Genomic DNA, 12,568 nt, shown 5'->3' with positions numbered 1-12,568 from the left:
GGGCTACAGTCCATGGGGTTGCAAAGAACTGGACACCACCAAAGCCAAAGCAACTGAGCACACATGCACGTACATGTGTTGTTATTCACTAGCTCAGTCGTGCCTGACTCTTTGTGACCCCATGGACTGCAGCACGCCAGACTTCCCTGTCCTTCACCATCTCCCGGAACTTTCTCAAGCTCATGTCCATTGAGTCAGTGATGCCATCCAACCATCTCATTCTCTGCTGTCCCCTTCTCCTGTCTTCTATCTTTCCCAGCATCAGGGTCTTTTTCAGTGAGTCCGCTGTTTGCATCAGGTGGCCAAACCATTGGTGCTTCAGCTTCAGCATCAGTCCTTCCAATGAATTTTCAGGGTTGATTGTAGGACACTGCATATCCTTTCTCTTTGAATCTCTGTATTATTCACTATTTATATTCTTTCAGGAAATATGATCTTAATACTGGTTAAATGTTACTCTCCTCTAAGTTGCCTACTTAAGGACAAATAGTTCAAGTTAGTTTGTGCCCCATTACCTCTTAAATCTCTCAACTTCTCCCATTTCCTTAACTTTTTCAGTGGGCTGAATCAGGAGACTTCAACCTTTGGTTTGCTGTGTGTTAAACTTCTGTAGGATTCTTTTTAAAATCCAGAATACTGGAACCTGTCTTCCAAGATCTTTTTCCTTAAAGCTGGGTGTGATCCTAAGAACAGGACACACTACTGCTGATTTTTTTTTTTTTTTTTTTTTTTTTTTTTCCAAGCATTTAAATGTTTTATTGTCCAAATGACTATTAAGCAACAATACCAAGGAAGAAGAAAATCTAAGAAGACTACTCATTGGCTTAAAATAAAATATCGTTTTGTAATTTCCCTTTATCCTATATCTTAAATAATGATAAATGAATAAATAAAGCAAATGATGTAATGTATATAGGCATCATGCAGCTCATATATGTTCAATAGTGTTGGTTTCTTTTGTGGGATACAGAAGTTGAGAGGAAAGATCTTATATCTCAAACTTGCTAATCCTAATGAAAGTCTTATTGTAAAGTATACTGCATAGTTATTGCATTCATTCAAGGTATATACTGCATTCATTCAAAGTGTGAAAAGCACTGATATATTTCAGTCCTACCAAATAAAAGTATATTCTGGTTTCACCTAATTTTTATTTGATGCAGGTGACTTGCATGATACAGACCATACTTTAAGAAAACTGTAAAAAGCTAAGAAGAGTCATGTGTATTGGATTTATTATTAAGCTAGCAATTTAAATATTATTATTTTAAAATTCACGTTAAGTACTAAAACTATAGTAGACAAAATAGCAGCTTTCTCAAAGATGCCCACATTTGATTCCCTTGTGACTAGTTATTAACATACAAAGGGTGAGTTAAGGCTGCTAACCACCTGTCTTTAAAATATGCAGATTAGCCCAGATTACCCAGGTGCATCCAATGTACCACAAAGGCCCTTAAAAGTAGTAAAAGGAGAAGGGATAGAAGTGACAGAAGGAATCACAACAGTAGAAGGGTAGTTGGAAGGTCATGACATGGTAGGCTTGGAAGATGGAAGAAGGGAGCCTAAGTCAAAGAAGGTGGTCAGCCTTTAGAAACTGGAAAAGGCAAGGAAAGAGATCCTCCCCTAGAACCTCTGGCAGAGACACAGCTCTGTCAGCATCTTGATTTTGGTCCCTTGAGACATATGTCGGACTTCTACAGATGTAGAAGGTAAGAAGTTTGTGTTATTTTAGGTCCATAAATTTGTGGCAATGTGTCCCAGTAGTGATATAAAGGGCTTCTCTGGTGGCTTAGGGGTAAAGAATCTGCATGCCAGTGCAGGAGACCCAGCAAGAGCTGTGGGTTCAATCCCTGCGTCAGGAAGATCCCCTGGAGAAGGAAATGGCAACCCACTCCAGTGTTCTTGCCTGGAGAATCCCAGGGATGGGGGAGCCTGGTGGGCTACCGTCTATGGGGTCGCACAGAGTCGGACACGACTGAAGCGACTTAGCAGCAGCAGCAGCAGCCACGAAAATCAGGTCTCCTTTCCTGTACTTTACTTTTCCAGCTCTGCTACTGGAGTGACTCGTTTTTAATCAGTTTTCTCTTTAGTGTCACTGGTGTTCATTTTCAAAGTTGTAAATATTATTCTTATGCTTCAATTTTCTGATTTTGTTAAATGAGGCAATATCAACCTCTGGATAAAAATGGTAAGGATTAAAAGATATACACTTGCCTCCAGATCCCATTATCTCTTCTAAGAAACAAAAAAACTTTATAATTCATTCTTTGTTTGTGACTGGGCTTCCCAGGAAGTGTTGTTGTGAATAGCACTTCCCAGGTGCTAGTGGTAAAGAACCAGCCTGCCAATGTAGGAGATTTAAAACATACAGATTCGATCGCTGGATGGAGAAGATCCCCTGGAGGAGGGCATGGCAACCCACTCCAGTATTTTTGCCTGGAGAATCCCATGGACAGAGGATCCTGGCGGGCTACAGTCCGTAGGGTCACAGAGAGCGGGACACAACTGAAGCGACTTGGCACACAAGCATGCACGCATGTATGACAAAAAATAGCACAAAGTGTCAGAGAGTAAATGGAAATAGCATTTTGTAAGGTACTTATATTTCAAATTAGTGGGTAAAAATTAACTCTAAAGTAGACTAAATTAGGAATGAAAATCCTAACACCTCGTAGAGAAAAATGATGCAAAAGGGGTAGCTAAATTTCCTACAGAAGGAATAGAGTAATAAAAAAATATTTCTTTAAAACAGTGAAGGCAGGAGAGGAGTTACACAGAAAGGAAAAAAAAAGTAGTGAGGCAAGTATAAAGATAACAGTAAAAAGATGTTTAACTGAACTCCAAACCTATCCATAGTTATCTGGTAACTATGAATGGGTAAGTGAAGTTTTCAGATATTCTAAATATAGGCAATTTTATTGTACAATATAATATCACACCAACCACTTCTCAAAAGCTTTAAACTTTGGTAATCTGTCAAAATCTAGTAGTGTCTAGAAGTTGTCAACAATTTTAACTTTTCTTTAAAAGCTTGAATTGTATCATTGGCTACATGTGTAGCCAAATCCCTTAAAGTGACAGGTTCAGTTCATTCATTTTTAAAGAAAATATATACCAAATTCCCAAGCAGAAACACCATAGTTTGTTTGGCTATCATGTATTCTTCCATGCAAAACTGGTATTCCATAATGAAGCAGCTGGTCTTTATGCTTCATTGAAATGTACAAATGTGTCTTCTTAGGACAATCAACTTCTATGTGCATCAGAAGAGCTTTATACCTATTCACACTTCATCAGATATTTTATTAAGAAGACGGATATTCAGAGGTTGAGATTCAGTGTCTACCAGTTTTATTGCTTAATCAAGGATGGATTTGAATATATTTGGCTTTTTCTTCTGCACATTTGTGAGAGTGGAAAATGCAGTAATTACTTCCAGAGTTTAGTGCTACTTTCTTGATTCATGATGTACCAACAGTTTTACTACCATAGCTTTTGAATCACTAGTGGAAATATCACCATGGTGAAAAAGATCACTTTGTCTTGTTATTAATAATATTGTTAATAGCATGATTTTGATTTCACCGAGTCTTAAAGGTATCCTGTGTCTTGACTGTATTTTGAGAATTACTGTATTAAATACTAGTATTGTACTAATCATAAAATGTCCAATCTTCATAATTATGCTGTAGTTATATCATGCTTTATCCTTGAGTGTAGAGAGTACACAATAAATTAGAGTATACTATCTCTACCACAATCTCAGCAATTTTATAATATTTACATACATATGTAAGTATGTACACACAAACATATAAAATATATATGTATGTGTGTCAAAAATCCAGAAAAAGAAAAATGTAGACCACTAGATTAATAAAACAATTACTCAGGGTTTATTTTTTATGTGTGTGCACATAAAAACAGTTTGCTATCTGGCAGCTCTAAACCAACAGTGATATGCAACTCAGAGGTAGATTATTATAGAACAACTTATACAGTGAAAACCCGAGGCTGTTTATTCTTATAATGATAGGTTATAAAATAGAATTTTCATAATGATAGGAATCGGTTAAAAATGTTGCTGAATGCCAATTTAGAGAAGAGCTTAAGTTTTATTTATGATTTTTAGACACATTTATAAGAAGCAACCCTAGTTTGACTTATTTTGCAGAATAAGGTAATTAACTTATGCTTATGTGGTATAACTGGTTTTGCCTGCTCAGGGAATTTTCATGTCTGGTCTTCACTTTGTATTTAATTATAACATGTAATATAAATGAACTATATATGTGTATGTGTATAATATGTAAAGTGTATGTGCACTTATATACATATTTCATATTTCTACAGTGAAAGAACTGGGCAAAATATAAGTCTGGTTAAAGGGTATACAGGAATTCCTTGTACCATTCTTATGCTTAAGACTTGAGATTATATCACAATTAAAAATGGACATCAGAGGTGGTGCTATAGCAAAGTGCCAGATTGTCATATCAGACACACCAGAATGAGAAATGAAACCAATTCTAAGCATTTTAATAATATTATGTGTGTAAGTAATTATGCAGCAGAGGGAAAATACAAAGCAGTCCAAGATTTCAATGCTACCTTCCAGGTCCTTTCTTGCCTTGTGTAAATGGTTTCTGACCCAGATTCAACATCTTAAATCGCTGAGTGAGACAAGTGGTCCTTGTTTACATAAAAGGAATCTGTCTCAGTCATAATGCTTCCCTGGTAGCTCAGATGGTTAAGAACGCACCTGCAATGCAGGGGGCCAGAGCTTGATACCTGGGTTGGGAAGATCCCCTGGAGAAGGGAATATCACCTCAAGCCAGTATTCTTGCCTGGAGAATTCCATGGACAGAGGAGCCCGATGGGCTACAGTCCATGGGGTTGCAGAGTTGGACACGACTGAACAACTAACGCTTTCACTTTCTCTACATCTCAGTCATAAGACCCTTCCAAGTTTTACTCCAACAATTACATCACTTACATGAAAAATGTAAGGAGCCATGCCCCTTAAATCCATAGACACTGGGTTAGTTTAACATAATCTAACTTAGACCAGATAAGGACTATCCACTAGTAAATAACTTTATATATTTTCCAGGAGAGGTATAATAAGCACTTATAAGGGGATTTGACTAGATCATCTTTGTTACTTTGACTGGCTGTCCCTGATAAAGGGTGAGAATGGATTGCAGGACAACTCCTAATAATCATTTTGTTTCCAACTGGAAGGCAAATATGTGTATGTGGACTCAGTTCTGTCCAACTCTTTGCAACCCCAAGGACTGTAGCCCACCAGGCTCCTCTGTTCATGGGATTTCCCAGGCAAGAAGACTGGCATGGGAAGGCAAATGGGGGAGTGCTAACTTATTTTTAACAATAAGTAATTCTATATTAATGAAACTAAAACAATTAGATACTCATGGAAAATTTCTTAATTGATTTTATGATGTGGTACTTTACATGAAACCAGAATTTAACAAAAGCTTCACATAGACACAAAGGCTAAATATATGTGTATATAAACACATATGTTTAAGTGAATATGTGTGTTTATTCAGCATTTTGACTCACATAAGCATTGATTACTTTTATTTTTCTTTGGGAAATATAAAGGAAATTATCAGCCTGTATACAGAGTTTTCCTACAGAGTATTTATAAGTAGATCTTGCTTCTTAAAAAAAGTAGTTATGAATGATTTTAACTACATTTTAGGTTTAAGTATGAACACAATTGTGCTTTAAATGTTGCTGTTCATAAGGATTGTATTGTCCCTGATAATTTTGAATAGTTTATTAAAATAAATTTAGGAACTTATACCAAAAAAAATGAAACTCCTATATTTTTAAGTAGACCATAAGAAAAATAAGTTCATAAGAAACAAATCCACTTCTCTGAGTCAAAAATTCTTTCAAGAAGCTGATCCCTGTATCAAATGCTGCAGTGCAGTTAGGATGAGAACTAAGAACGACCATTGAATTAGGCAACGTATTGCTGACCTAGACAAAACAGAATTAGCCATCCATGGGAGAGAAAGCACAGATTTCTGTGTGTCTGGGGGTGAATAGATCAGAGAAATGCAAAAGCTTTAATAAAGGCCATCAGTGTTTTGCTATAAAGACAATCAGATTAGTAAATGGAAAATCACATGGATTTGTAGAATTTTATTTAAAATGGGAGATGGTATACTGTATTTCGATTCTGATAGGAAAGTTCCAGTAGAAAAGAATTTCATAATGTAGGAAAGAGTAGGATAAATTGGAGGATCATAATCTTTGTGTAGATCAAGGAATAGAATCCAGTAGAGGAAAGAAGAAACGTGAGCAGCAGAAAGAATCCATCCATTGTTATTGGAAGGAAGACATAATATGGGTGCAGGACTTTTATGGAAATATTTTATGATAAAAGGATATTGAGAATGCCTACTGACAAACAATGAAAAGCTTGTGTTTTGTTTTCCAGCGAAATAGAAACCAATTTTTTTGTTGCTCATTGTAGTTTTATTCATAAAACAAAACAAAACAAAAAAACTGGACATAGTCCAGGAAACTAGAGAAATAAACTGTGAAGCAATGGAATAATACTCGGCAATAAAAAGAAAACAATTACTGATAAATGCAACCATGTAGGTGAACCAAGATTTTTGACTGAGGATTATGACTGGGAATCTTGAGGTTTTAAGAGAAGGTGTGACTAAACTAAGCATAAGAGAAAAATACTCAGCAAAGTGTAGGATAGTCAGGTAGGATTCTGGCCAACAATAGGTTTGTGCATTGAGAACAATGGAGATGAGTCAGCATGGTTGGCATGTCTCAGTTGCTGAAGGACAGCGACCTTGCCTAACTCATCTGTATATATTCAGGATCCATCAGGGAACCAGGCATACAGCAAACATTTTCTTGGAATGAATTAACTATATTTATCATATTGATAGGGCTTCCCTGGTGGCTCAGACAGTAAAGAATCCGCCTGCAATGCAGGAGACCTGGGTTCAGTCCCTGGGTGGGGAAGATCCTCTGGAGGAGGGCATGTCAACCCAACTCCAGTATTCTTGCCTGGAGAATCCCCATGAACAGAGGAGCCTGGCAGGCTACAGTCCATGGGGTGGCAAAGAGTTGGACATGACTGAGTGACTAAACACAGCACAGTACATAACATTTTGACAAATGCTAATAAAATATGCATTCTAATTAAAAGAGATGGAATATTCAAGCAAACTAAAAATAGAATAAAATCCCCTCAACATTATAAAGAGTATGTATTCAAAGAAAAGAGCAAACAATTTTCTAAAATGCTAGAAGCTGTATTTTTTAAGTGTGACTCTCAGGAAAACCACCCCATCAAGAGGTGAAGTCTTTTCTTCTCTTGAATATGAATGAGCTTTTGATTGGTCAGCAAATAGAGTACTTGGGAAATGATGCGTTCTAACTTTCATGGCTAGGTTGTAAAAGGTAATAAAGTTTCTGCCTTGCTCTCTGGAATATTTGCTCTTGAAGCCTTCGGGTGTCAAGTAAGCAAACTAAATGCTCTGAGCATACAATGCCCTAGAGGAAGCCCAAACCAGCCTTTGCAGAGACAATAAGGAGAGGCCATAGGAAAAGAAAGCTATACCTGGTCAGCCACCATCCAAATGGTGCCCCCATCACCCACCACTACTGGAGCTTCTGTCCGCCAATATCTGACTACAGCCATATTTGAGACCCCAAGCAAGAAACACCTAGCCAAGGACTTTTTGAATTCCTACCCAACAGAGATTATGAAAGTAAATGATTTTTTAAACCACTGATTTGGGAGGAGATTTGTTAACAGAGCAATAAATAAACAGAATAAAATAATGTAGTCAGAAATGAAAGTATTTTATTTCTTATTTTTTAATACATCTCAAGTTTTTTCAGTTTGTATTTTATTATGGAGTAAAGTTGATTAACAATGTTTAGTTTGAAGTATACAGCAAAGTGATTCAGTTAGACATTTACAAGTATCTATTCTTTTTGGAATTATGCTCCCATTTAGGTTACTACAGAATGTTGAGCAGAGTTGCCTGTGTTATACAATAACTCACTGTTGGTTTTGTATTTTAAATATAAGAGTATGTACTTGTCAACCTGAAACTACTAATCTACCCTTCCTTCCTACCCTTTCTACCTGGTAACCATAAATTTATTCTCTAAGTCTGTGAGTCACTGTGTTTTGTAAATTAGTTAATTTGTATAATTTTTTTTTAGATACAAGTCATATCAAATATCATTTGTCTTTCTGTCTGACTTACATCTCCAGGTCCACCCATGCTGCTACAAATGATAATCTTTTAAAACTTAGTGGATACTGTTCTCTCATTTAAAAATCAGAAAAAATGATGTGTGTGTTTGTGTGTGTGTGTATAGAGAGAGGGAAGATATGAACTTAAACTTAATGGTTTCAAAATTTGTCACATTATGACCTAGAAGGTGATAAAAAAAACAAAAGAAAATAAAAATATCAATAAAAAAAGTATTGTGACCTGATAAAAGAAACTAGGTAAATGCATATAAATCAGTTTTATTTTTCATAACTTAAAAATCCCATGACTAAATACAAGAAAATAATTTTTAAAATAATAAAATTAACAGTATTTAGAAATAAATTAACAAGTACCTAGGAATAGTATTGAAGAAATGTTAATGTATAAATGAGACATAAAATAAGACCTGACTCAATGGAGAAATTATGTTTTTCTAAACTTGAAGCTCTGAGATTCTGAATATTTTATTCTTAACAAACTAATATGTCAAAGTTAAGGTAATTTTTCAATGTAAACCAGTAAAGTGAAGATAAATTTCATTTGGTTAAATAAAAAGCAAGATACAAAATTTCTCTATATTACCGGAATGAGCAAATTTAATTCAGATGGCCATTATATCTACTACTGTGGGTAAGAATCCTTAAAAAGAAATGGAGTAGGTCTTATAGTCAAGAAAAGAGTCTGCAATGCAGTATTTGGGTGCAATCTCAAAACTGACAGAATGATCTTTGTGGTTTCCAAAGCAAACCATTCAATTACAGTAATCCAGGTCTATGCCCCAACCACTAATGCAAAAGAAGATGAAGTTGAATGGTTCTATGAAGACCTACAAGACCTTCTAGAGCTAACATTTAAAAAAAAAAAAAAAATGTTCTTTTCACCATAGGGGACTGGAATGCAAAAAAAAAGAAATCACGAGATACCTGGAGTAACAGGCAAGTTTGGCCTTGGAGTACAAAATGAAGCAGGGCAAAGTCTAACAGAGTTTTGCCAAGAGATTGCACTGGTTATAGCAAATACCCTCTTCCAACAACATGAGACGACTCCACACATGAACATCACCAGATGGTCAATACTGAGATCAGATTGACTATATTCTTTGCAGCCAGAGATAGAGAAACTATAGAGTTAGCAAAAACAAGACCAGGAGCTGACTGTGACTCAGATCATGAAACCCTTATTGCAAAATTCAGAATGAAATTGAAGAAAGTAGGGAAAACCACTAGACCATTCAGGTATAACCTAAATAAAATCCCCTGCTATTATACAGTGGAAGTGACAAATAGATTCAAGGGATTAGATCTGATAGAGTGTCTGAAGACTATGGACAGAGGTTCATAACACTATACAAAAGGCAGTGATCAAAACCAGCCCCAAGAAAAAGAAATGCAAAAAGATAAAATGGTTGTCAGTGTGAGCCTTACAAACAGCTGAGAAAAGAAGTGAGAGACAAAGAGGAAAAGGAAAGATATAACTATCTGAATGCAGACTTCTAAAAAATAGCAAAGAGACATAAGAAAACCTTCCTAAATGATCAGTGTAAAGAAATAGAGAAAAACAACAGAGTGGGAAAGACTAGAGATCTCTTCAAGAAAATTAGAGCTACCAAGGGAACATTTCATGAAAGATAGGCACAATAAAGGACAGAAATAGTATGGATCTAAAAGAAGCACAGGATGTAAAGAAGAGGTGACGAGAATACACAGAACAATACAAAAAAGATCTTAATGACCGATATAATCAAAGTTGTGTAATCACTAACCTAGAGTAAGATATCCTGGAGTGTGAAGTCAAATGGGCATTAGGAGGCATCTCTATGAAGAAAGCTAGTGGAAGTGATGGAATTCCAGTTGAGCTATTTCAAATCCTAAAAATGATGCTGTGAAAGTGCTGCACTCAATATGCCAGCAAATCTGGAAAACACAGCAGTGGCCACCGGACTAGAAAAGGTCAGTTTTCATTCCAATCCCAAAGAAAGGCAATGCTAAAGAATGTTCAAACTACCTCACAATTGCACTCATCTCACATGCTAGCAAAGAAATACTCAAAATTCTCCAAGCTAGGCTTCAACAGTATGTCAACTGAGAACTTCCAGGTGCTGAAGCTGGATTTAGAAAAGGCAGAGCAACCAGAGATCAAATTGGCAGCATCCACTGGATCATTGACAAAGCAAGAGAATTCCAGGAAAACATCTACTTCTGCTTCATTGACTACATTAAAACTTTTGATCGTGTGGATCACAACAAACTGTGGAAAATTCTTCAAGAGATGGGAATACCAGACCACCTTACCTGCCTCCTGAGAAGTCTGTGTGCAGGTCAAGAAGCAGCAGTTAGGACCAGTCATGGAACAACAGCCTGGTTCAAAATTGGGAAAGGAGTATGTGGAGTCTGGATATTGTCACACTGCTTGTTTAACTTATATGCAGAGTATATCATGTGAAATTCCAGACTGGATGAAGCAAAAACAGAAATCAAGATTACCAGGAGAAGTATCAATAACCTAAGATATGCACATGACACCACCCTTATGGCAGAAAGCAAGAGGAATTAAAGAGCCTCTTGATGAAAGAGGAGAGTGAAAAAGCTGGCTTAAAATTCAATATTCAAAAAACTAAGTTCATGGCATATGGTCCCATCACTCCATGAGTAGTAGATGGGGAAACAATGGGAACAGTGACAGACTTTATTTTATTGGGCTTCAAAATCACTGCAGATGGTGATTGCAGTGATGAAATTAAAAGATGTTTGTTACTTGGAAGAAAAGCTATGACCAACCTACACAGCAGACCCTACACATTCTATTAAAAAGCAGAGACATAACTTTGCCACAAGGTCTATCTTGCCTGAGCTATGGTTTTTCCAGTAGTCATATATGGATGTGAGAGTTGGACTATAAAGAAAGCTGAGGGCCAATGAATTGATGCTTTTGAACTGTGGTGTTGGAGAAGACCTTTGAGAGTCCCTTGGACTGGAAGGAGATCCAGCCAGTCCATCTAAAGGAAATCAGTCCTGATTATTCATTGAAAGGACTGATGCTGAAGCTGAAGCTCCAATGCTTTGGCCACCTGAATTGAAGAACTGACTCATTAGAAAAAAGACTGTGATCCTGGGAAAGATTGAAAATAGGAGGAGAAGGGGACGACAGAGGATGAGGTGGTTGGATGGCATCATTGACTCAATGGAATTGAATTTGAGTAAACTCCAGGAGTTGGTGATGGACAGGGAGGCCTGGTGTGCTGCAGTCCATGGGGTTGCAAAGAGTCAGACATGACTGAGTGAATGAACTGAACTGAACTGAACAGAAGGCCATTGTCAAGACCACCCCCAAGAAAGAGAAATGCAAAAAGGCAAAATGGTTGTCTGAGGAGGCCTTACAAGTAGCTGAGAAAAGAAGAAAAGCAAAAGGAAAAGGAGAAAAGGAAAATTATACTACTTGAATGCAGAGTTCCAAAGAATAGCAGGAGACATAAGAAAGCCTTCCTCAGTGATCAATGCAAATAAATAGAGGAAAACAATAGAATGAGACAGACTAGAGATCTCTTCAAGAAAATTAGAGATACCAAGGGAACATTTCATGCAAAGATGGGCACAATAAGGGACAGACATGGTAAGGGCCTAACAGATGCAGAAGATATTAAGAAGAGGTGGCAAGAATACACAGAAGAACTATACAAAAAAGATCTTCAAGACCCAGATAACCACAATGATGTGAAAACTCACTCTTTCTACTGTGGAACTATTAATATGTTTGGTTAAATTATATAAATGCAGCATGATAAACAGGTTTTCGTATTGATAGGAATTTTGTTTTTCTTTGAGATTAAAATTGAACTATAGAGGTGTTATTTCTTTAGTCTATAATGGAGTATGTCAAAAAAAGAACAATCAGAAATTCTTGGCACACAACAATTTCCATCCCTCCCAAATGCTACCTTCTATTTATTCAACCTCATAAATGTTTGGGAAGGAATTTATGACTCTAACTGCTGTGAAGTTGCATTTATGATGATGCTCCTGAGACCACTTTATATGGTGCCTCATAAATGTCAGTGAAATGTTTATTTTTAAAACATGGGTTTTAAAAGTTAACACTGCATTTTTATTCGATTTAATCTTTCATTTTATGATGAAGAATTTGCATTGCCAATAACTTGGCATCATGGTGTATTAATGAGAAGCATGAAAAAAATTATATAGACCTTTCAGAAATTGTCAGTGGAATTGTATTTTGATCCACAAAGTATTGGCATTTAAAGTATTCCTAAGATC

General features: G+C 36.4%; 1 protein-coding gene across 10 annotated transcripts in view; it reads left to right on the top strand.

Moving 5' to 3' along the window:
* Positions 1–12,568, top strand: part of LOC129652815 (craniofacial development protein 2-like) — a 641,831-nt gene that overhangs the window by 506,189 nt on the left and 123,074 nt on the right. For 3 of the 10 annotated variants that reach the window (XR_008714789.1, XR_008714787.1, XM_055581828.1), the window contains exon 1: positions 1,487–1,712. The exons of the other annotated variants lie outside the window; for them this stretch is intronic. The gene's annotated coding sequence lies outside the window, so the exon portion shown is untranslated. Of the gene's footprint in view, positions 1–1,486; positions 1,713–12,568 lie in introns of those variants that run through there. 10 annotated transcript variants of the gene reach the window in all.

This window comes from Bubalus kerabau, chromosome 5 (assembly GCF_029407905.1).
Source record: "Bubalus kerabau isolate K-KA32 ecotype Philippines breed swamp buffalo chromosome 5, PCC_UOA_SB_1v2, whole genome shotgun sequence".
In the NCBI taxonomy this organism is placed as follows: domain Eukaryota; kingdom Metazoa; phylum Chordata; class Mammalia; order Artiodactyla; family Bovidae; genus Bubalus; species Bubalus kerabau.
This window is presented reverse-complemented; position numbering and strand designations above follow the sequence as displayed.